The sequence below is a fragment of the Nicotiana attenuata genome, unplaced genomic scaffold (genome assembly GCF_001879085.1).
Source record: "Nicotiana attenuata strain UT unplaced genomic scaffold, NIATTr2, whole genome shotgun sequence".
Lineage (NCBI taxonomy): Eukaryota > Viridiplantae > Streptophyta > Magnoliopsida > Solanales > Solanaceae > Nicotiana > Nicotiana attenuata.
The window spans coordinates 49218-73606 of record NW_017673925.1 but is presented as its reverse complement, the minus strand read 5'-3'; the positions used below and the strand labels follow the sequence as shown (position 1 = coordinate 73606).

The 24389-nt window shown below is 37.7% G+C and overlaps 1 non-coding gene across 1 annotated transcript; it reads left to right on the top strand.

Moving 5' to 3' along the window:
- The first annotated feature begins 14648 nt into the window (after positions 1–14648).
- On the top strand, positions 14649–14719 carry TRNAG-CCC. The gene has a single exon. It is a non-coding gene; the product is annotated as a tRNA-Gly (tRNA).
- The last annotated feature ends 9670 nt before the right edge of the window (positions 14720–24389 follow it).

Genomic DNA, 24389 nt, shown 5'->3' with positions numbered 1-24389 from the left:
ACATACCACTTTAACATCCCAAGAGGCCTTCATTTTTCTTCAATATATCTACTATCCCTTTCGCTTCAGAGAAAATATGCATTTTCCTCCATCCATTTGGAATTGCGTTCAATAGCTTTCCTAATTGTGAACGCCTCAGCAATTATGGCCTTTCCAACATAAACTAAGTCGGGGATCCATGGGCATGAAGCAAAGTACCCTTGTTGTTCATAGCAACCAAACCAACGCTTGCCTTGTTTCTTTCAACATGTAGCTTTGCATCTACAAATAAACAAATTCCATCTTTGGTGACTTATAAGTAAGCCTTATTTCGATAAATTTATTATATTCAATAAACATTTTTTCACCGATATAAGAAGGTTCACTTTTTTCATTACTAAAATACCAAAGATTTCTAGCTTTCCAAATATGGCAAATGATGATTACAAACAAATATAGCACCATAACAGAATCATGACATTTGTTTGCCTTATTAACCTCATCATACCATCATATAGAGAAATCAACGATACCATAAATGTCATTCCAATTAGCATGACTTAGAGGGTGTTAAGCTTATAAGCTGGTCAAATTGGCTTATAAGCACTTTTTGGCTTATTTACGCGTTTGGTAAAATTAAAAGTGCTTATAAGTTAAGGGCTTATAAGCCAAAAATAAGTCAAAAGCCATAAGTTGGTCTACCCCAACTTATCAAATTTCAGCTTATAAGCACTTTAGGTTTGACCAAAATATTTACTATTCTATCACTAAAATACTTCTTTTTAAAACAAAACTCTTCGTATACCCAATTCTTCAGCTGCTTATTATTAATTTCTGCACTTTTATCCAAACACGTAACTACTTTAAATCAGGTTCAGCACTTAAAGTGCTTTTCAGCACCTAATACTTATCAGCTACTCTAAATCAGCTAAGCCAAACGGGCTCTTAGTTTTCATATTTTTTTAGAATGGGAACAAATAAAAAGCATGTGTTCTACAATTTCATTTTTTAAGTCACTTATTTTACATACACCATTAACTTGATTCATCCTCTTTCTAAGAATATTACTCATATATAATGCACCATTTATGCTTACTTTTAATATCCACAACCCATAGATAATTCCAAAAATTTTTAGGGAAAGAATGACAACTAGATTGAGCAATATTCCTGCTATTCTTACCTTGTTTGCCTATATTTTTTTGCAGTATGATAATCGGATCTAATTTCATAGTTACCGAATTTGGTAAAAGTGCCATATTAAGTAGTGGTGGATAAAGGCATTGTCAAAATAACATTTATATCATCTTCACAAAAAAATTTATTTAATTCTCCCAATTTTCAAGTTCTGAATTCTAAATATATAAGCTCTGTCACTGTTAGGTCAAAGTTATCATTAACAATACTTCTATAAGGTCTAAAATTAGTAGCATTTGGAATCCAAGGATCTCTCCAAATATAAATATTTGTCCCATTAGCAACTCTCCATCTTAATCCCTTATCCCTTCTCTAGTAGTTCTCTCCCCCAAATAATACTCCTCCAAATCCAAAACGCTAATGAAGTCATTGTAGTATTCAAAAAGGAGTTATAGGAAAATATTTACTTTGTAGGACACATGAAAGAAGTAAATCTGCATTAGATAAAATTTGTCATGCCATTTTAAGCTTTTAGCTAACATTACTTGATTAAAAGCCTCTCTCTAAAACCCAGTCCCCCTCTATATTTAGGTTCACATAATTTATCCCATCTCTCAAAGTAAAATTTTTTGGTTCCATCCTGTTGGCTCCACCAAGATAAAACATATGTACGTACAGCTGTTAAAACTGCTTTTAACGTAATATCTTTCCCCATCGAACATAGAAATACTCCTTTCCATCATTTAATCTTAATACACATTCTATCCTTAATAAAATCCAAATTTTTTTTCAGATCTTCCTACAATAGTTGGTAATCCGAGGTACATACTCATTTGATTTCCTTGGCACGCAATTTAGATTTATATATAAAAAATTATTAAAATTTAAACATCATGTTTAGCAACCATAATTATAAAATTAGAATGAATTCAGTGATAATGGTTTAGGTTTGAGGTACCAATAAACCATTTTAACACGTGTCTAATTTTCAACCAGAAAGCGGTACGTATCCCCGACTTTCCTATAATCAAGTAGTGCAATGCCTACAACAATCCCCACGTGTAACAACAAGGATTGTGTTGAAGCAGTAAGTACTCTTTCATTATTAACCAGATATTTCAAATTTGAGTCCCTAGGTATAAAGTCGTTTTTGTTAGGAAGCGCTTTACCTTTCAATATGGAATTTTCCGGCGCGAATCCGGATTTAATTGGACCTTAATGTGAATACCGAACACCGAATGGAAAACAAAAAAACATTGTAATAGCCCAATGACTACACCATTGAATTCTATGCTTCATTTCGGGTAAAATTCACAAATAGCAATATTTTTATTTCTCGAAAATAGAACATAGTCATTATCATGTAATTTTTACAGGTGAAACTTACTTGGGATATAATGGAGTTTTTCACCTACTAAATTTAAATCTTCATGACAATGTTATTTTTTTTAATTACACGACTGAAAAGTGGATAACCCACTATAACTTTGGGTCATCTCCTTAACCGACTCAAACTGTCAAAGTGAAAAGTGAAACCTTTCTCAACTTTTATACAACGAAAAATTGTCTAAACTAAAAAGATTGTGCGCGGTAGTCAAAGTCTTACCAATCTATGTTGATTAAACAAAAAAATAAATTATTCTAAAAATTAAAAAAATATTTTAAGGGATTAAAAGAAAATAAATTCATTTAAATTGATGGATAGAATACATGATTAAACGAAAGAGAAAAGAATTGATACGTAAAAACAAAAAAAGGAAAAACTATCGCATTTACTTTCTTTCTTGTCTGTCTTTATATGGATAAAGTGTAGGGTCATCTCCATAACGTAACGTTAATATAAAAGTGAAATGAAAATATCATAGTCTCACGAATACAACGAAAAGTAATTTTTATCGTCTCGCTCCGGTTTCTCGAGAGCGAAGAGAAATTAACATGTCAATTCGGTTTGTCGCGGACAGGGAGTGATGTACTTTTCTCCAATTTCCAAAGAAGGGATGGTAACGTGTGAAAGCGTCCATCATAAACGCTGTGTGGCCTCGCTATCTTCTCTACTTCTTTAGTGTCTAATCAATTGATTGATGTCGGTAAATTAGCAGGATTAGGGCTTGGGTTTGGCCGATTGGATATTACTCCGTCTGTTCAAAAAGATTGATATTATATTTTTATTAATCCGTTTCAAATAAATTGATATTTTTTAATATTTTCTTAATAAGAAGTATTTATAGCCATACAAGTAATATGATAGGTTTCAAACCATAAATTTTTAAAGTTTTATCGTCACACAGATGCTATAACTTATGTAAGACCACATATATCAAAAGCTTTCTCTTCTTTATTAAATTTTGTGTCAAGTCAAATTAAAAAAATCTTTGAAACAAGGGGCGTATTGTCTAATCTCTATTTCAGTTTATTTGATCTATTTTTTTGTTGTTTTAAAAAGAATGATGTCGTTCTAATTTTTTTTAAAAAAAAATTGTATAAACTATGCAATTAATTTTAATGACAAATTCTTATAATTATACAAGCATTGTGGTATATTTAAAATTAAAATTTTAAAAAAATTTACAAGCATACAAATAATATAAATATATTTAAGAAATAAATTTTATATTTTTGTTTAAATTTTGCATTCACCTTTTAATAATAGGAAGGGAAAATAGCAGAAATAGGATTTTGGAGATTGAAATTATAAATTTAAATGTAGGATAAAATTGTGCTATCAATTTCAAGTTCAGAAGAGAAAATGAGTACAAATGGAAAAAATAAAGGGGCTATGTGATCATAGCGGCTAAATAATTTTTTAATAAATTGCAATTTGGTTTGACTATCATTACGAATCAAGAAAGATGTACAACATTTATGTTGGTGATTAACGACTCATGCACTACTTGTTTGAGTCATCTTTTATTATTATTCATGGTTTAATTATATTAAATTTAAATGAAAATTATATCATAATTACGTCAACACGAAAAAGTTCCGGTTTTGACTTAACCATTATAATATGTTCATCAAATACTTGTCACAAATTTTCTTTTCATACCAAGAATATTAATTAATTAGATATGTTTCTTTCGGCATTCTCTTTGTCTTTGTCTTGCATTACTTTTCAAAAGCTAGAATACCTTGTAAACAGAGATGGAGCAAGAGGAACGGATAGAATTCGGACAAATTCAATAATTTTTGTTTAAATTATATATTTATATTAAAAAATTTACTAAATACGTATAAATATTTTAACTGTAAATTTAATAACTAAAATAAGCTATAAATTTGATGGTAAGTTCAAAATTTATAAATTTCAAATCCTGAGCCCGCCTCTACTTATAAGCTGTCTGTCTCATAGGTTGAAAGCTTCATATTTAATTGGCGAGGTAGTTTTCTGTAGTGTTTAGCATGACCAAAATGTTCTTGTTTACATTTTTTTTTTCCTTTGTCGAAAGTGATAATAATTCAGTTTTCAGTGTTAAGGTGTTGGAAAATGACAAGTCTAAAAAACCTAATGAGTACTTAATTCGGTCTTAAATGTAGTCATTTTAACAAATCAAATTTGTTTCAAAATATTTAATAGTTTAAAATAAAATATCATTTATCATTATTTGTTTTAAATCCACCATTTTTGTCCAAGTTAGTCAAATGTTAATTAAGTGGAACGTTTACATAGAGATAAATGATACTTTCGATAAATTATCTTATGATTAAGGCTATAAAATATCTTTCTAAAAGGATGTGCAGAACTCTTAAAATATTCATAGTCTGCAACCACACTGATGATAGGTTATAATTACGTATTTTAGTCGATTATTACATTCCAATTTACTGCACTTTAATTGAGTTTGCGCTTTAATCGCTAGTGTTTTACACTAATTGTGTGTTTTATGCATTATAGGAGTGATTCCGAGCTATGCAGAGGTTATGGAATGAATTCAAGTGATTTGGAGCTTTGAAGTCTGAGTAAAAGCCCAAGGAATTAAGGCGGGTTCATGTTCGGGGATCAATGGATGATAGTTAAGAACGAACGACGAATCGAGTAGGCATATTGCGCACTGTCTAGTAAAATGCACATAACTTTTCTCTCAAAACTCCATTTGGGCTATAAATATATGGTTGAACAGCTAACTCAAAGGGATATAACTTTCATGTTTTACGTTTTTCCAAGTTCCAAACGGAACAGGGTGAAACACGCGGTCGAAACCGCGACCGCGGACCTGGACGCGGACCGAGGCAGTGCACTGGGAAAATACCGCGCCCGGACCGCGACCGCGAGCGTCCAGACCTGAAAAATTGTCCTTTTTCGAGTAGGAGAAGGTATAATTGTTTGGGCCCGAAGCTACTTGGTATATATACATGGAAAAACGGTATTTTAAGAGGTTGGACACGCTTTTGACACAGATTCGACCTAAGGAGGCAGAGACACAATAGGAACAAGGCGGGGAATTCTCTACGAGTTTTTCCTTCCTCTTCCTATTTTTTCATTGTTGGCTATGACTTTTAGTATTGTAGTTTTACATACTATTATGAATAGCTAATTTATTATCTAGGATTTTGATGGAACCTTTTGTAGGATAAATTCTTGTTATATTTTTATATAATTAAGCCGTTGGATTTCTCTACTTGTTCTACTACGTGTTTGTTGTTGTTGATTGAATGGTCATCAATTGACTGTACCTATTTAGTGTGTACTGCTCGAGAGAGAGTACATATTTAGGTAGTTGTTGAGCAACGTCACTCCTAACGTATGTGAGAAATCGATACAACGGGTTTAAAGGTAGGTTTAGAAATAACAAAGCCTTGACGTGGTCATAATGAGCGGTTAGATAAAGCCAACTAGCGTAGTTCGAGAGAATATGTCTAGTAAATTATTGTAGTTGCTCGAGAGAGAATTACGGCAACTAAAGTGCTCATGATCAGTAGAGAATACATTGGCGAAATTGTAGGGAACATAGCTAGAAGGATTCCCACAATTGGGAAAATCATAACTCTAGACCTCCTCAATTTAGTCTCCAACCCTTTGTCTCGTTAGTTGATAATTTTACCGCTTTGTAGTATTTGTTAGTTAATTAGTTAGAAATATAAATCTCAATCTTTATAATTTAGAAAATTGTTCAAACTTGTCTTCTTAGTGATATTAAACAGATATAGCTAAGCCTTAGTTCTCTGTGGGATTCGACTCCGGACTTTTAGACCAGATTATATTTGCAGCGACCACTTATTCTTTTTAGGACTAGAGTTGGGCGTGATCAAATTTTGGCGCCGTTGCCGGGGAACTAACGATGTAGTTGTAGCTATATATATTGCTAGGGTTCAAGTTTGAACTTTTATTTTGTTTTTTTTTTTGTTTTTTTTATAACTGTTAATTTGAGAAACATGACATCTTGGAATTAAGGGAATTTAGGTGTAGATAATTCTACTATTAATCTCCATACATATTGTGAAGGAAACCACCCGTGGCAAAATTTTCAAAACGTTCCTGAGAGCGAGTTATGGCACCAACTCAATCTTATTTGTGGAATGTGTGTGGTGGTAAAAATGGTCACTTTTATGGTTGTGCTTATATTTCTTATCTTCCCCCAACCCCTTACTATGATGGTTCTACCTTTTCTTGTGAAGTTAACAGGAACAAAGAACCTGGGGATGCAGACCTGGAGGAGATCAAGGATATGTTAAAGTGCCTTCTGCAACAAAATAATGAAAAACAATTGCAGATAGAAAGGCAAGAGGAAACTATTCGCAGGTTGGAGGCTCAATTGAGTCAAGTGGTTGGAGCTTTTAATGCTCAACAAGCCAATATTGAGGATAGTAGCCAAGAAGAGCATGAATTTGAGGTGTTAATTGGGGAGGTCAGAGTAGAACATCAACAACCTAGCCAACTACAATTTGAGGATGTCAATGTTGAAGAAGTGAGACTAGAGCCAGCCAAGGAATTTGAGGATATAAATTTTGTTGACTCTAGTGTCATTGATGTTGAGGATATTGAAAGTCCTAAAGTTCATGTGTTTGAGCGCATTGGTCCACACTCCAAGCATTTTTTCATATTATGTTTGGATGATGATATGGAAATAGAGTCATCCGAACCAATTGAAGAGTCAAGGAATGAGGAACAAGGTGCATATATTCTGGAATTCTTTTTGCTAGAAAGTCAGGATTATATACCTCATACAAAGGCCAAGGAGTGCAGAATACTACATTATTTCCTTGGGCCAGTTAGATTCGTTCCACCGCCCCATGACCATAATCATAAGCTTGAATCAAAACTTGGGGTTCAACTCATAAGCTCGAGGTGGAGGCAAAAAGTGATTCACGTCGTGCCGCGACGTTAAATCAAGCGCTTGTTGGGAGGCAACCCAGCTTTATTTTTTTATTATTTTAATTAATTTATTATTTTTTATTTTATTATTGTATTATTCTTGTAGTGTCGATTTTTTATTTTTAGGAGCATGGAACGCAAAGCCATTGGAAGGATGCAACAACAAACCAGATGGTTGGAACTAAGTGTGAGGTACCCGCACGAAGGACCAGGCCTGGAAGAAGTTTGAGCACCCCATGAGATGCTAGTGCTTCGGCCTTTGGCCTACTAGGGAGTTCCTTTTACCCTCTTGTATGTATGGATGTGCATTGGGGACAATGCATAATTTAAAGTGTGGGGTGAGGAGATTGTCTAGGTGGTTTTCTATGCTATTTTAGTTGTGCTAGTTTAGTTGAATAATTTATTTTTTAAAATAGAAAAGATTGGACTTTTCTCGACGATGGATCTATTAGACAATTTTTTTGAGGGATTTAAGTATAAAGAAAAAAAAAGATTTTCTTTTGTTAGGTAGTGTAGCAATTTCCCCTTGGTTTTTCTTTGTGCCGCGATTCTTTTCCAAGGGTTTTGTTTGAACCGAGTGTATTAGTTTTTTTAAGGAATAGGAGCCATTGTGTTGTGTTTTGAATTGAAGCAATATCTCTTGACTTTGTTATGCCTTGAGAATAGTTAGTACTTTGGTTGTGACATTTATGCTCAATTTCTGACTCTTGTATAAGTACCTTAAATTGTATAAGCTTAACTTTGCTTAACTGCTTTGACTAGAGTGTCTTGATGAAACCAATCCTGAGTGAGTCATGTGCCATGTGTGTGTGAGGTTTGTGTGTTATTCTGTGCATTGTATTTGATGCCTAGAACTTGCCCCATGTGTTTGCAAAGCGAAATAGTAGTTTTGTTCAGTCGTGGAAGTGATATATGCATTTCTTTGTTGAGCCAGATATGTATATTTTACCCGCCTAATTGTTATGTATCGTAGTTAACCCATTTGAGCTTGTAATCCTGTTTCTTTGGCAACCACATTACAAGCCTTACCCATTTGTTTGATTAACCATCTATTTGAACCTTCTAACCTCTCATGAGCACTTGAATTGTTATGAACTGTGTAAAAGTTAAAGTGTGGGGTAGTTGCTCTGGCTTTTGAGTGGAACTAATGAAATAAGGAGAAAGGTACGCTGTTTTGAAAAAGTAAGAGCCACTTGGATTTCAAAAAAAAAAAGAAAGAAAAGAAAAAAAATAGTTGTATTGTTGTGAAAAAAAAATATTCCTTGATAAGTGGTGGCTCTTGATGTAATTGTGCTTAAAGAAGTATGGGGTAATATACATTGATGTGAAGGCGGAGTTTGGTTTGACATAAGTATGGGGTTTGAATGTTAAAGTATATGTATTAAAGTGCTTAGGGAGGTGTAGTCACTCTTATATCTAAATGTATCCTACCCGTCCCGCAGCCTACATTACAACCAAATAAAGTCCTAATTGATCCTAGATTGAATGAGCTCGATTAGTAGAGTAGTATACTACGGGCAAGCCTATGGTGCATCTTTTGTGGCATATGAATGTTATTTATGAGAGTGAGTGAATTCTTTCTATCTTAAGTTCCTAAGTGTTCTTAAATTTTATTGTGTGGAACTACTCTCTTTTGTTGTGTGAGGGAACTTGATTCATGAAGGAAATGTAATATCAGTGACCTCTATGTTAGAGTAAGTGGGTGAGTTGTGAATAATGCGTGGTACTTGTGAGTCAAATCTTGAGGTGAAGATGTTACGCTTTTGTGCTTAGTCTATTTTAAATATTCTTGGTGTGATGAGTTAGGAGAATTGTTTAAAAAGGTCGTGTCTATATAAAGTGTAGTTTGATTTCTCGAGGACGAGCAATGGTTTAAGTGTGGGGTGTTGATGATAGTCTATTATTACATTCCAATTTACTGCACTTTAATTGAGTTTGCGCTTTAATCGCTAGTGTTTTGCGGTAATTGTGTGTTTTATGCTTTATAGGAGCGATTTCGAGCTATGTAGAGGTTATGGAATGAATTCAAGTGATTTTGAGCTTTGAAGTCTGAGTAAAAGTCCAAAGAATTAAGCCGTGATCGTGTTCGGGGATCAACGGATGATAGTTAAGAACGAACGACGAATCGAGTAGGCATATTGCACACTATCTAGTAAAACGCACATAACTTTTCGGTCAGAACTCCATTTGGGCTATATAATATATGGTTGGAAAGTTAACTCAAAGTGGTACAACATTCATGTTTTACGTTTTTCCAAATACCAATCGGAACAGGGTGAAACATGCGGCAGAAACTGCAACCGCGGACCTGGACGCGGACTGAAGCAGTGCACTGGGAAAATACCGCGCCCGGCCGCGACCGCGAGCGACCAGACCTGAAAAATTGTTCTTTTTCGCGTATGAGAAGGTATAATTGTTTGGGCCCTACCCTACTTGGTATATATACATGGAAAAATGATATTTTAAGAGGTTGGACATGCTTTTGACACATATTCGACCTAAGGAGGCAGAGACACAATAAGAGCAAGGCGGGAAATTCTTCTACGAGTTTTTCCTTCCTCTTCCTATTTTTTCATTGTTGATTATGACTTTTAGCATTGTAGTTTTACATACTATTATGAATAGCTAATTTGTTATGTAGGGTTTTGATGGAACCTTTTGTAGGATAAATTCTTGTTATATTTTTATATAATTAAGCCATTGGATTTCTCTACTTGTTCAACTACGTGTTTGTTGTTGTCGATTGAATGGCCATCAATTGACTGCGCCTATTTAGTGTGTACTGCACGAGAGAGAGTACATATTTAGGTAGTTGTTGAACAACGTCACTCCTACGTATGTGAGAAATCGATACAGCGGGTTTAAAGGTAGGTTTAGAAATAACAAAGCCTTGACGTGGTCATAATGAGCGGTTAGATAAAGCCAACTAGCGTAAATAGAGAGAATATGTCTAGTAAATTGTTGTAGTTGCTCAAGAGAGAATTACGGCACCTAAAGTGCTCACAATCAGTAGAGAATACATTGGCGAAATTGTAGGTAACATAGCTAGAAGGATTCCGACAATTGGGGAAATCATAACTCTAGACCTCCTTAATTTAGTCTCCAACCCTTTGTCTCGTTAGTTGATAATTTTACCGCTTTGTAGTATTTGCTAGTTAATTAGTTAAAAATATAAATCTCAATCTTTATAATTTAGAAAATTGTTCAAACTTGTCTTCTTATTGATATTAAACAGATATAGCTAAGCCTTAGTTCTCTGTGGGATTCGACTCCGGACTTTTAGACCGGATTATATTTGCAGCAACCGCTTATCCTTTTTAGGACTTGTCACGACCCAAACCCCGCTCCGGTCGTGATGGCGCCTCTCGTGAAGACAAGGCCAGCCAGACCATTTCAGAACACCACTTTTAAGCAGTTAATCAGTTCAATAACAGTTCGAATATGATTTAATGATATTAATTAACGTATTATAACCCAACACAGCCCGGCCGGGGTGTCACAAGCCACGAGCATCTATAAGAATGAGATTCCCACTTTACAGTCTAGAAATACACTGAACAAGAATAATGAATAGCATAGAAAGATAGTGGTGCTGCGAACGCTGGCAGTCACCTCGCTAAAACCTCTACAACTCTGCCTCCACGCAGCCAATACCCGCTACCGGGTGAATAAATGCATGCAACTGCACGCGAGGTGCAGGGAGTAAAGTGAGTACTCCAACTCAGTGAGTAATAAAAGTAAATAATAACTGAGCAGCAAGAAATCACGTAAAGCAACCAACATGCTGTATAAAAGCCGGGTACAATTTTATGAGAAAACAGTGAAATCTGTGAAATCTTTAGAAATACCTTGGCTCAGTTCAAATCTCTTTTGAAAATGATCTTTTCAATATTTACGAAAACGATTTCAAAACAGTTAGTGCTGATAAGCACAGAAAATCCGCCCCTCGGGCACAAATACCACAGTGAAAAAGGTAAAAAGGGCAAATAAGTATGCAAGATGAGCACATAAAAGTTCGCCCCTCGGGCAATATCTCAAACTGTACCAGCCCCTCGGGCTCCCTCTCTCAGATCACTCTCAGAACAGTATCATATAGTAACCGCTGCGGCGTGCAGCTCGATCCACATATCGCTGCGGCGTGCAGGCCTATCCATATGGGTACCCGCGCTCACTGTGGGGGTGCAGACTCCGGAGGGGCTCCTACAGCCCAAGCGCTATATCACTGCAGCGATCCAATATATATATATATATACCGCTGTGGCGTGCAGCCCGATCCATATAAGTATCGCTGCGGCGTGCAGCCCGATCCATATATAACTCTCACATCCAGGCCCTCGGCCTCATATAACTCAGTGTATCCTTACATCTGGCCCTCGGCCACACTCAGTCAAAATATTATCACAAGCCCCTTATGCATTAGTAAAACAGTAGTCCTCAGCCCAAATTATCATTTAAAATATCATTTTAGACTCAAATCTGAGTAAAAAAGGCTGAGTTGTAAAATAGTGGAGAAACAATATGACTGATTTCAAGTAATGAGTCAAAACAGTGAGAAAACAGTGAAAATAATCCCCGAAGGGTTCAAATAATTGGCACGAAGCCCAAATATGGCAATCAGCCCAAATCATAATAATAACAAATATGTTCCAGTCAAATACGCGGTAAAAATCATCAATCGGGACGGACCAAGTCACAATCCCCAACGGTGCTCTACCCCACGCTCGCTATCCGGCGTGTAAGTCACCTCAATATAGCACTATGGTGTGCAAATCCGGGGTTTCAAACCCTCAGGATATCAATTACAATCATTTCTCACCTCGAACCGGTGAAATCTTTAGCTCGCGACGCCTTTGCCCCTCAAACCGGCCTCCACGCGCGTCGTCGAATCTATCCAACATCAGAGCGAATACATCACAATATGCCAATGGGACAATACCCAATCCAAAACAATCGAAAAATAGCAAAAATCTCGAAATTAGCAAAACCCGAGCCCCGGGCCCACTTCTCGAAAAATTAGAAAATTAACACCAACGGATTCCTTATCTCGCCACGAGTCTATACATATCAGAATCACAAGAATCGGAGTCCATTTGACCCCTCAAATTCCTAGTTTAAGCTCTCTTAGGTTCAAGCCCTAAACCACCATTTTTGACCTTTAATTTCTTAAGTTTTCAGCTCTAATCCATGTATTTACACCATAGAATCATGTTTTTAAGTCCAACAATTCATACCTGATCAAAGTCCTTGAAACCCTCTTCAAAATCGCCCAAACTCTCTCCAAGTCCGAAGTGAAATGTGTTACTCTTTCAAAATTTCGTGAAGAAGAATATTTAATTAAACTGCCCAGGCAAAACCGCATCTGCGATCACAATCCCGCTTCTGTGGCTTCCGCTTTTGCGGCCCAATGTCTGCTTATGCGGACTTCCACTTAAAGCCCTGGCCACATCTGCGGCTCCGCAGGTGCGGCTCCCTATCCGCATCTGCGGTCCAACCAAACCTCAACACTTTCCACTTCTGCGACCTTCTCCTCCGCTCCTGCGTGACCGCACCTGCGGTCCCCTAACCGCAGGTGCGAAAATACCAGATACCAGCAGACCTTAACCATGGAAAAATTCCGAAACTCTCCGTTTAACCATCCGATCTCACCCCGAGGCCCCCGGGACCTCAACCAAAAACACAAACATGATCCAATACCTTATTCAAACTTGCACCAATCATCAAAACACCACGATTAACACTAAAACCATCAAATTACATCAAATCCAAGCCTAAGTTCCTCAAATTCTTCCGAAACTCGCATTCGATCAAAAACCCAACCAAACCACTTCCGAATCACCTGAAATTTTGCACACACATCCCAAATCACCTAACGAAGCTACTGCAACTCTCGGAATTCCATTCCGACCCTCGGATCAAAATCTCACCTATCAATCGGAATTTGCCGAAATACTAACTTCGCCAATTCAAGCCTAATTCTACACCGGACCTCCAAAATCGATTCCGATCACACTCCTAAGTCACAAATCATCCCCCGAGGCTAACCGAATCACCGGAAATCACATCCGAGCCCTATAACTCATAAGTCAACCTCCGTTTGACTTTTCCAAACCAAGCCTTCCTTAAAGAGGCTAAGTGTCTCATTTTCTACCAAAACCAATCCAAATCAACTCTAACACACCAAATACTGATAATGAAACATGAAGAAGCATAAAATGGGGGAAACGGGGCGGTAACTCCTGAGACGACGGGTCGGGTCGTCATAGGACTAGAGTTGGGCGTGATCACACACCAAAAGGACTTCAAATTCAACTGAAATTGAATCATTAAATTATTATTATTTTTTGCGAGTTATTAAATTCTTTATTTAAACCGAGGATCTATTGAAAACAGTCTCCCTACCTTGAAGGTAGGGGTAAAATTGTGTATATCTCAAACTTACGAAATTACACTAGATTTATTGTTATTGTTGTTATTTCTTGCGAGTCATTAAATTATAAGTTACCAAAAATAAGGAATTAGAAAGCTTTGAGTAATATTCTTTTGGCACCATCAACATTCAATTATCTCATATTAGACAAAAGCTTAATGTTAACTCTATCATTTTCCTCCAATTTACTCAAATATAAATCCGTACGTTTTGATTAACAAAAGTGAACCCCCACTTGAGAACACATGCTAAAATTAAGAAAGTCAAACCAATCTTAAGACTTTGATTGGTCTCTGTATTCTATACTTATCACGATCTCTTTTTTGATGTCATTATCTATTGCCCTTTTGATGTTGTTATATTGCAATGAGTTCATTTTGGGTATCTAAGAAGGGAACTTTTTCTTCACGTCTCTCGTATTTGAAATGGAAATTTGTTTCTCTTTGACTAAATTATTTAAATAGCAGTACAATCAAAGATTTTTATAATAACATCGTTTATTCTTATACTTTCTAATTTTTATAGTAAATAACTGTTATAGATAGAAGTTATCCAAAAATATATATTCTTTTCCTTTTTAATGTTACGTATAAAACATAATCATTTATATTTAATTTTCAAAAGAAATACATATTTTACTAATTAAATAGTAAAGAAAACTAATAGTACTTATTATTGAATTTAAACTAAATGAACAAAATTTACCTTTTTACAATGAAATAAAATATATAAGCATATCTTTTAATGAATAAAAATTTTCATTATGGAAGTAACATAATATTCGTTATCATGCAAGCGCATCTGGTGTAGTGGTATCATAGTACCCTCCCACGGTACTGACCGGGGTTCGATTCCCCGGATGCGCAGTTATATTTCCACTTGTTGGGATCAAACTGGGCTTGTTGTTGTTGTTGTATATGTGGTACATCAAAATTTTAAAATATTTGGTCAAAATCTCGTATACTTGTTACTGGTAATCTTAGAGATTCTACATGGCTGTTATAGAGAGATAATTTTATAAAAAGCATACTGCTATAAAGATGAATTTGATGTTACTGATAAAAAATTGTTATACAGAGGTAAAATATAACATAAAAAACCGATTCCAGAAAAATTTACGTTTTATAGTGAATAGTTGTTATATAGAAGTGTTATTATAGATGTTTACCCTAAAAACTGGATAACAATTAAACTTATAATGTGGTTTTAAGGATATGTGATTTCACCTAATATCAGTTGATGAATGTAAAGATAAATGATGCAAAATTGACAATGATATAAAGCAAACCAACGTTTGGATAGAGCCCTCGAGCTCAGACACCCTCGAGCTAGTTATGCAAGAATAGTTACCAATGATTGGGCTGTCCAAGCCTTTACTCAGGGTTTGAACGAGCGAAGTTCGGTAGCATCACGTCAACTAAAGTTGAATTTGATTGAAAATCCGGCGGTGACCTGGGCCGACGTGCATAATCGATAACAATCAAAGATCAGAGTCGAGGATGATCAGTTGGGAGCTCCATCCGGTTCCATTTACCCAAATAGGTCCGAAGGTAGGATTCAAAAAGACATCGACAGAGAGCCCCGATCGAACAGAGATCGGTACCAACCTTATAGCGCAGATCGTAGAAATAACGGTCCGGGGCGTAATCTGTTCGAAATGATCGAAGGAATGATCGAGGTCAAAATTCTTGAGGGCTCATGATCAAGACTGGCTTCGATAAACATGTCGAGCCTAAGGAAGCACCACGGTTATTGGAATACAACTTCAGCATCGATGCTTTAAGTATTGTGTTAGCCATTGGACGGATCAAGGATACTAGGTGGCCCAAACCCCGGCAGACCGATCCAGCTCAAAGGAATCCGAATCAAATGTGCAAGTACCATGCAACCCATGGTCACAGAACCGAGAATTGCAGACAATTAAGGGAGGAGGTAGCTCGTTTATTCAACTAAGGTCATCTTCGAGAGTTCTTAAGTGACCAAGCAAAAAATCACTTTAGAGACAGGGATGCAAACAGGAAAAACGAACATGAGGAACCGCAACACGTGATTCATATGATCGTCGGTGGGGTCGATATCCCTCAGGGTCCGACATTTAAACGCACCAAAGTCACAATCACAAGGGAGAAGCGTATCCGGGACTACTTACCAGAAGATACCTTATCTTTCAACGATGAGGATGCATAAAATTCGAGTTCAACGTGTGTTGGTTGATACAGGTAGCTCGGCAAATATTATTCGATCAAGGGTAGTGAAGCAGCTCGGCCTTCAGGATCAAATCGTGCCTGCAGTTCGAGTGCTCAATGGTTTCAACATGGTAATTGAAACCACCAAAGGGGAAATAATATTTCCAGTGAACGTGGTTGGAACTATCCAAGAAACAAAGTTCCATGTAATCGAAGGTCATATGAGATACAACGCACTGCTCGGGAGACCTTAGATCCATAATATGAGGGCGGTACCTTCAACGCTTCATCAAGTCTTGAAGTTCCCAACAGCGGAAGGAGTCAAAACGTTGTACGGCGAACAACCAACAGCCAAAGAGATGTTTGCAATCGATGAGGTATACCAGTATCGACTCTAACATCAACAAAGGGACCAGAATCAAAGGAAAACCAGAAGGTCAAATAACAACCATAGTCGCCGACTTCGACCAGATCGGAACAGCAGGAAATTATCGAGGATGATGATTGCGTGATACCTCGAACCTTCGTAATCCCTGATGATTCTGATGCCACAAAGTCAACGATCGAAGAGTGGGAAAAAGTCATATTGATCGAGCATCTGCCCGATCGAAAGCTATACCTGGGCACGGGGTTAACTCCCGAGCTCAGGGAAAAACTCATTAAATTCCTTATTAAAAATATGGATTATTTTGCTTGGTCCCACCTTGACATGACAGGGATCCCACCAGAGATCACCACTCATCGATTTAATTTGGACCCAAAGTTCAGACTGGTAAAGCAAAAGAGAAGGCCATAGTCCGAGGTAAAGCATGCCTTCATCGAGGACGAGGTAACTAAACTTCTCAAAATAGGATCCATTCGGGAAGTAAAATATCTCGAGTGGTTAGCAAACGTAGTTGTAGTCCCTAAGAAGGGGAATAAACTTAGAATGTGTGTATACTACAAGGATTTGAACAAAGCATGCCCTAAGGACTCTTTTCCCCAGCCAAATATCGATCGCATGATAGATGTCACGGCCACGAGATCCTCAGCTTTCTCGATGCTTACTCCGGGTACAACCAAATACAAATAAACCCGGAGGATTAGGAAAAGAATTCATTTATCACTAGGTACGACACTTATTGCTATAATGTAATGCCGTTTGGGCTAAAAAAAAATGCTGGTGCTACCTATCAACGCCAAGTAAACCTAATGTTCGAAGAACAAATAGGTAAATCAATGGAGGTTTATATTGATGACATGCTAGTTAAGTCCCCGCGCACAGAAGACCATTTGACACATTTGCAGGAAACCTCCGACATCTTGAGAAAATACAACATGAAGCTCAACCCTAAGAAATGTGCATTCGGGGTAGGTTCAAGAAAGTTCCTCGGATTTATGGTATCAAATCAGGGAATTGAGATCAACCCCGATAAAATTAAGGCTATAGAAGACATCACAGTCGTGGACAGAGTTAAGGCCGTACAAAGGCTAACAGGACGGAGAGCTGCTTTAGGCCGATTCATCTCGAGGTCTTCGGATCGAAGTCACTGATTCTTCTCACTACTTAAAAAGAAGAACAATTTCATTTGGACCCCAGAATACCAACATGCATTGGAAGAATTAAAGCGGTATCTTTCGAGCCTGCCGTTGCTTCATACTCTGAAAGCGGACGAGCAACTCTACTTATATTTGGCAGTCTCGGAGGTCACGGTAAGTGGTGTCCTAGTTCGAGAAGAGCAAGGTACGCAATTTCCTGTTTATTGCGTTAGCCGAACTTTAGGTGAAGCGGAGACCCGGTAGCCACACTTAGAAAAATTAGCGCTTGCTCTAATAAGCGCCTCTAGAAAATCAAAACCATATTTTCAATGTCACCCAATTTGTGTTGTAACCACTTATCCCCTTCGCAACATTTTGCACAAGCCCGAGTTCTGGGGCCGACAGGCCAAATGGGCCATCGAAATCAAAGGGTACGATGTCGAGTATCAACCCTGAAAGTCCATCAAGTCTCAAATCTTAGCAGACTTCGTGGCCGACTTTAAACCAGCCCTCGTGCCCGAGGTCAAAAAGGAGCTATTGATAAAATCGGGTACATCCTCGGGGGTGTGGACCCTTTTCACAGACGGTGCTTCGAATGTGAAGGGGTCTAAGCTAGGCATCATTTTGAAGCCACCCATAAGCAATACGATTAGACAATCTATCAAAACCCCTAAGTTGACTAACAATGAGGCCGAGTATGAGGCCATGATTGCAGGTCTCGAGCTGGCTAAAAGTTTGGGAGCTGAGATCATCGATGCCAAGTGTGATTCCCTGCTCGTGGTTAAATAGGTCAACAAAACCTTCGAGGTTCGAGAAGAACGAAAGCAGAGGTACTTGGATAAATTGCAGGTAACCTTACACCGGTTTAAAGAATGGACCCTACAGCATGTGCCTCGAGAATAGAATGGTGAGGCCGATCACCTTGCAAACTTAGGGTCATCAATCGAAGATGATGAAATTAGCTCGGCAACTGTCGTACAACTTTCAAAGTCGGCAGTCGAGAAGGCCACGCCGAAATAAACTCCACAAGCCTAACTTGGGATTGTGGAACAAATATATCGACTATCTGAAGAATGGGAAACATTCGTCGGACCCTAAGGAATCAAGGACTCTGCGAACAAAAGCCTCACGATTCACATTGGCCGAAGACAAAACATTGTACAGAAGGATGTTCGATGGGCCGTTGGCAATATGCTTGGGTCTGGGAGACACCGACTAAGTCCTACAAGAAATTCACGACGACACTTGCGGGAACCATTCCGGTGTCGAGTCAATGGTTCACAAAGTCATCAGCGCTGGGTATTATTTGAACAATATGGAAAAAGATGCTAAGGAGTTCGTTCGAAAATACGACAAATGCCAAAGACATGCACCGATGATTCATCAGCCCGGGGAGAAGCTTTATTTAGTCTTATCCCCATGGCCGTTCATGAAATAGGGAATGGATATCATCGGCCCTATGCCACCGGCCCCAGGTAAGGCTAAATTCATTTTATTTATGACTGACTATTTCTCTAAATGGGTTGAAGCACAAGCTTTCGAGAAAGTCAGAGAGAAAGAAGTTATAGACTTCATCTGGGATCACATCGTGTGCCGATTTGGGATACCCGCCGAGATAATGTGCGATAATGGAAAACGATTTATCGGCAGCAAAATAATGAAGTTCCTCGAAGATCACAAAATAAAAAGGATATTATCGACGCCGTATCATCCTAGTGGGAACGGACAGGCCGGATCAACGAACAAGAGCATCATTCAAAACCTAAAGAAAAGGTTGAACGGCGCTAAGGGGAAATAGAGAGAAATTTTGCCCGAAGTCCTTTGGGCATATCGAACAACGACAAAATCTAGTATGGGGGCAACGCCGTTCTCCTTAGTATATGGTGCCGAAGCCCTGATCCTGGTCGAAGTCGGGGAACCAAGCGTCAGGTTTCGATACATAATGGAAGAATCAAATCACGAGGCTATGAACACAAGCCTCAAACTGCTCGATGAAAAACGGGAAGCCGCCCTCGTTCGAATGGCCGCCCAAAAACAATGAATCGAAAGATACTATAATCGAAGAGCCAATCTTCGACACTTCAAAATAGGGGACTTAGTTCTGAGAAAGGTCACCCTCAACAGTCGAGATCTAAACGAGGGGAAACCTGGCCCAAATCTTCGGTGTCATCGAAAAAGGATCTTATAAGCTTGGCATGATGAACGACGAACAACTGCCAAATAATTGGAACATATCACTCCTAAAATGATATTATTTCTAAGGTATGACTCTCTCCCTTTTTCGTTTATATTCGATACTAACTTATTACAGGTGTTCGATCGAAGACATCGGGAGATTCTTCAACACAAGGACCTCAGGTTTTAAAGCACGCGTTGCACTATTTTTCCCTTAGATCGGGTTTTGTCCCAAATGGGTTTTTCCGGCGAGGCTTTTAACGAGACAACAATTATATGTGCTACCTGGGGACAATTCAATAGTATTCGAGGCTTCTTTACAATCAACCTCGAATACTGGGGGGCATCACCCTCGGATGTTATGTTTTCAAGGAAGATGCTTCGTGTCAACAGGGTCTTGATAGGAAAATTTTGTAAAGGGCCAAATGGTCAAATGAACCGTGCCCATGTAGATTGCCCGAGCCCTAATTAAAAAACATGTACGCATGAATGATCTATTGAAAGAAGTACTTTTTCATTATCAGATGTTCCACGACTTAGTGAGATTTCTACTTTACAATTTCGTACTTATGATATATTGTGGAAACCGGCTCAAGAACCAATCACAACTAAAGCTCGAGCAATCAACCCCGTACTCGGGGACTGCCGTCTGAAAATTGAGATACTCGAATTATCAAACTTCGAAATCTTAAGACCTTAAAAAGGCAATCCTCGATTTTATAGGCCACGGCCATGGCCACCCCACTTGGGGACATATACTTCGAACAAGTTTGAAGTATAATCGAGAAACAAGCCCAATGGGCAAATATCAAGTTAAAGGCTACGGACAAACTAACACGGTTCGCTGACGTCCGAATTCCGTAATCAAACAGGCCTTCGAATATTTTCATAAAAACCGGTTAAAAAGGGCTACCCTCGACAAATTTACGTAGGGTTTAGAAAACATCAATTCTGGAAAACCTTAAGAGGTACGAAATTGAACAAACTTATGCTAAGGCATAACAAAGTTTTTCGATAACTCTAAACTCTAATGGGTACAGATCTATCTCATGCTAAGACATAACAAATTTTTATATAATTAGAACTTTTAAGCCGAAAAAGGGGAAAAGCCACTCTTTAGAGGCCATATCGGTTCGATTCAAGAGCCTGAGGGCCATTACATTGTTAAGCTCGAGGGTCCGCCCTCGCTTAACCAAAAACCTAAGGGTTTTTCTACTCTAAGTTCAAGCAAGTACTCACTCGATTATTGATGATAGACTATAATTACATATTTTAGTCGCTTATAACACTCTAATTTACTGCACTTTAATTGAGTTTGAGCTTTAATTACTAGTGTTTTGCACTAATTTCGTATTTTATGCCTTGTAGGAATGATTCCGAGCTATGTAGATGTTGTGGAGCTAATTTGATCTATTTGGAGCTTTGAAGTCTGAGTAAAAGCCCAAAGAATTAAGTCGGAATCGAATTCGGGGATTGAAATTTGAGTATACATATAAAAAGATGGAAGAAAAACGCTTAAGGCCATAAAAGGACCGATCATGGCGTGATGTATATCGTGCCAAAAGGAGGACTTTCTTCAGTTATGTTATTACAAGTTAAAGGAAATATTCGTTCCAAAAGAATGGTTTGGCATCACGTGCTAGCCAACGTACTTGAATTTGGTAAGGAAAAGAAGTGCATCAGGCATCAAAGTGCAAGGCTTCTGAAGTTAGCCACTAACATATCGGGCAATCCGACGTGGGTCACGGCGTGGCAATGCAATTTTGGCCCTAGGGAATTATATTTCATTCCAGTAAGGATATTTCGGTCCAAAGTCATTCCTACACGGTATAAATTATTGTAAAAGAAAAACTTTTGACAGACTTTTGATCTGGGGAGAGCACAGAGCCGCCGTGGAGGTCATGTTTCATCTTTTCTTCCACCAAACTTTGTAATTTTTATGTTTCTTTGTATGTTTTGTTGTTTGACTACCATGTCAATGTGGAGCTAAACTTTACGTTCTAGGGTTGTGGTTCTTTCATGGCTATTGTTATTTGGATATTGATTTTGCCTTCTTGATTTATCATATTGGTTTATTTATTTAATCCTGCGCTTAACTATTTAATTGCTTGATCGCCAATTGAATACTATCTACGAATCTAGAATTGAACTCGAAAGTGGAAATTCTAGATTGCATATAGGTTTGAGTAGAGCAAGTTCTTGAACCTGAGCATCGGGGAACGAATTCGCGGTTAGGATAGACATATACCTAATTGCCTTGCTTGGTTGATTTATGATCACGCCCAACTATGTCTTCTAAAAGACAAAGCGGTCACTGCAAATATAATCCGGTTTTAAGTCCGGAGTTGAATCCTCAGGGAACTAACCTATCTATTACAACTCTTTGGTAATGCTATTATCAACTCAACCAATTTCTAGATGCAAGATTTTTATCAATCAATCTTGGGTTTTTGTTTAACTACTTCAAATAATATTAGAAATAACAATATGCTAGATTAAAGATAATTTAATGGTAAAAAGGTCTAGGACAGTGATTTCCCCAATTGCTAGTTTAGGTCTTGACTCCTTCGCTATAATCTCGCCGTAATACTCTATGAGGATTAAGAGCTATGGGTTATCGTAATTATCTCTCGATCAACTACGATAATTTACTAGAGCATTCTCTCGAACTACTCTAGCTGACAATATGTGCAGCTCTAAATTATCCCACCAAAGTTTCGTTATCTCTAAACCCACTTTTAAATTCAAGTAATGAATCTCTTCAATTACCCAAAAGTGGTGTTGTTCAACAACAGTCTAACCTAATATTCTTTCTCAAGCAATATAAAGCAATTAGACACGATTAATCAAGGGCCCATTTAATTAATCACCATACAAAACGTAGTTGAACAATCATATAATAATTCCGGCTCGATTATAACAAGTCGAGTCAAAACTTCAACCAACAATTGGTTCCATCAACCCTAGATCAATTGTTTAGCTACTCATAACAAAACAAGACAAAACTACAAAGTTGTTCATAATGTGTAATTGCAAGAATTAAAAGGAGATAGAAAAACTCTAATGTTTGGTTGATCTTCTCACACTTGTTCTTGCCTCCAAAGTAGTCTAAAAACAAGCTCAGTCATATCTTGGGCAAGCTTCTAGAGTTTATAAGGGTTTGGAATAAGTTTTCCCCAAGTTACACTTTGGTCCCCAAATTTTCTGGCATCTGCACAGTTCACCGCGGTCGCGGCCGTGGCGCGACTGCAGCGAAGGCTAAACATTCTGCCTCGCGTTTATTGTCTGCCATGGTCCAACCGCGGTCCCACCGCGTTCGCGGTGGATTTCACCTCAGTCCATTTTTGCTTCTTTATGCTCGGGTGCTTCTTGATTGGACGTTTTCTTCACATTATTGACTCCAAAACACTCCGTAGTGCTTCCTAACTTAGATTATTCCCTACGAAGCAAAAGAACACCAATTAGAGCATTTTGTTATCAATTCGCCTATAAAACAACAATAAAGCATGGTAATATTAAGGTGTACATATCATCTATATAGCCTAATATCAACACCCCACACTTAAATCATTGCTAGTCCTCGAGCAATCCACCATACTCTTTCAAAGTTCCTTCCCTAAGCTTTTCCCTTAATGAATTACACCATGAACAATTCACCAAAGTTGCACCTAGTAGTGAACAACCTTAACCTCAACAGTCGAGTCTTTCATGCCATGCAATATTTGCACTTACTCAAACTACTCTATACAGAAGTCAAGACTTACCTTTCCTTCGTGAATCACATGCCCTCACACCACACAAGAGAGTAGTTCCACAATTAATATGATTAAGAACAATTAGGAACTCAGATGGATAAAATTCGCTCACTCTCCAAAAGAACATTCACATGCCACAAAGATGCACCATAAGCTTGCCCGTAGTGTAATACTCTATTAATCGAGCCTATCCAGTCTAAGATCAATTTGGACTTCACTTGGGTGTAATGTAGGCTAAGGGATGGGTAGGATATATTTGGATATAGTGACTAACCTCCCTAAGCACTTTTAATACAAAACACATTAACATTCCATATCATTCTTAGTCAACCAGACATTCCACCACAATTTATTTATAACATCCCATTCCTTTAGGTGCATTTATATCAAGCTACCACTTATCAACTACTACATTTATTCACAATTTTTTTTCGTGGCGCTTCTTATTTTATTCTTCAAAACTGCACCTTTCCTCTATTTTATTGGCTCCACTCAAAATCAAACCACCACCCCACACTTTAACTTTTGCATATGTCAAGGCCATTCAAGTGCTCATGGGAGGTAAAAGGGTTCAAACAGAAGGCTATTCAAACAATTGGGTAAGGTTTGCAATGTGGTTGCCAAAGAAACAGGCTTATAGGATCAACGGGGTTAACTACGTTGTATTACATTCAGGTGGGTTTACGCTATATATATGGCTTAACAAAGAAATGCCTATATCACTTCTAAGACTGAATGAAGCTACTATTTCGCTTTGCAAACACACAGGGCAAGTTCTAAGCATCAAATGTAAAGCATAGAATACATTATATCTCACACACATGGCATATGACTCACTCCAGATTGATTTATCAAGACATTCTCGTTTGAGTGTTCAAGTTAGTTACAAACATACAACATTA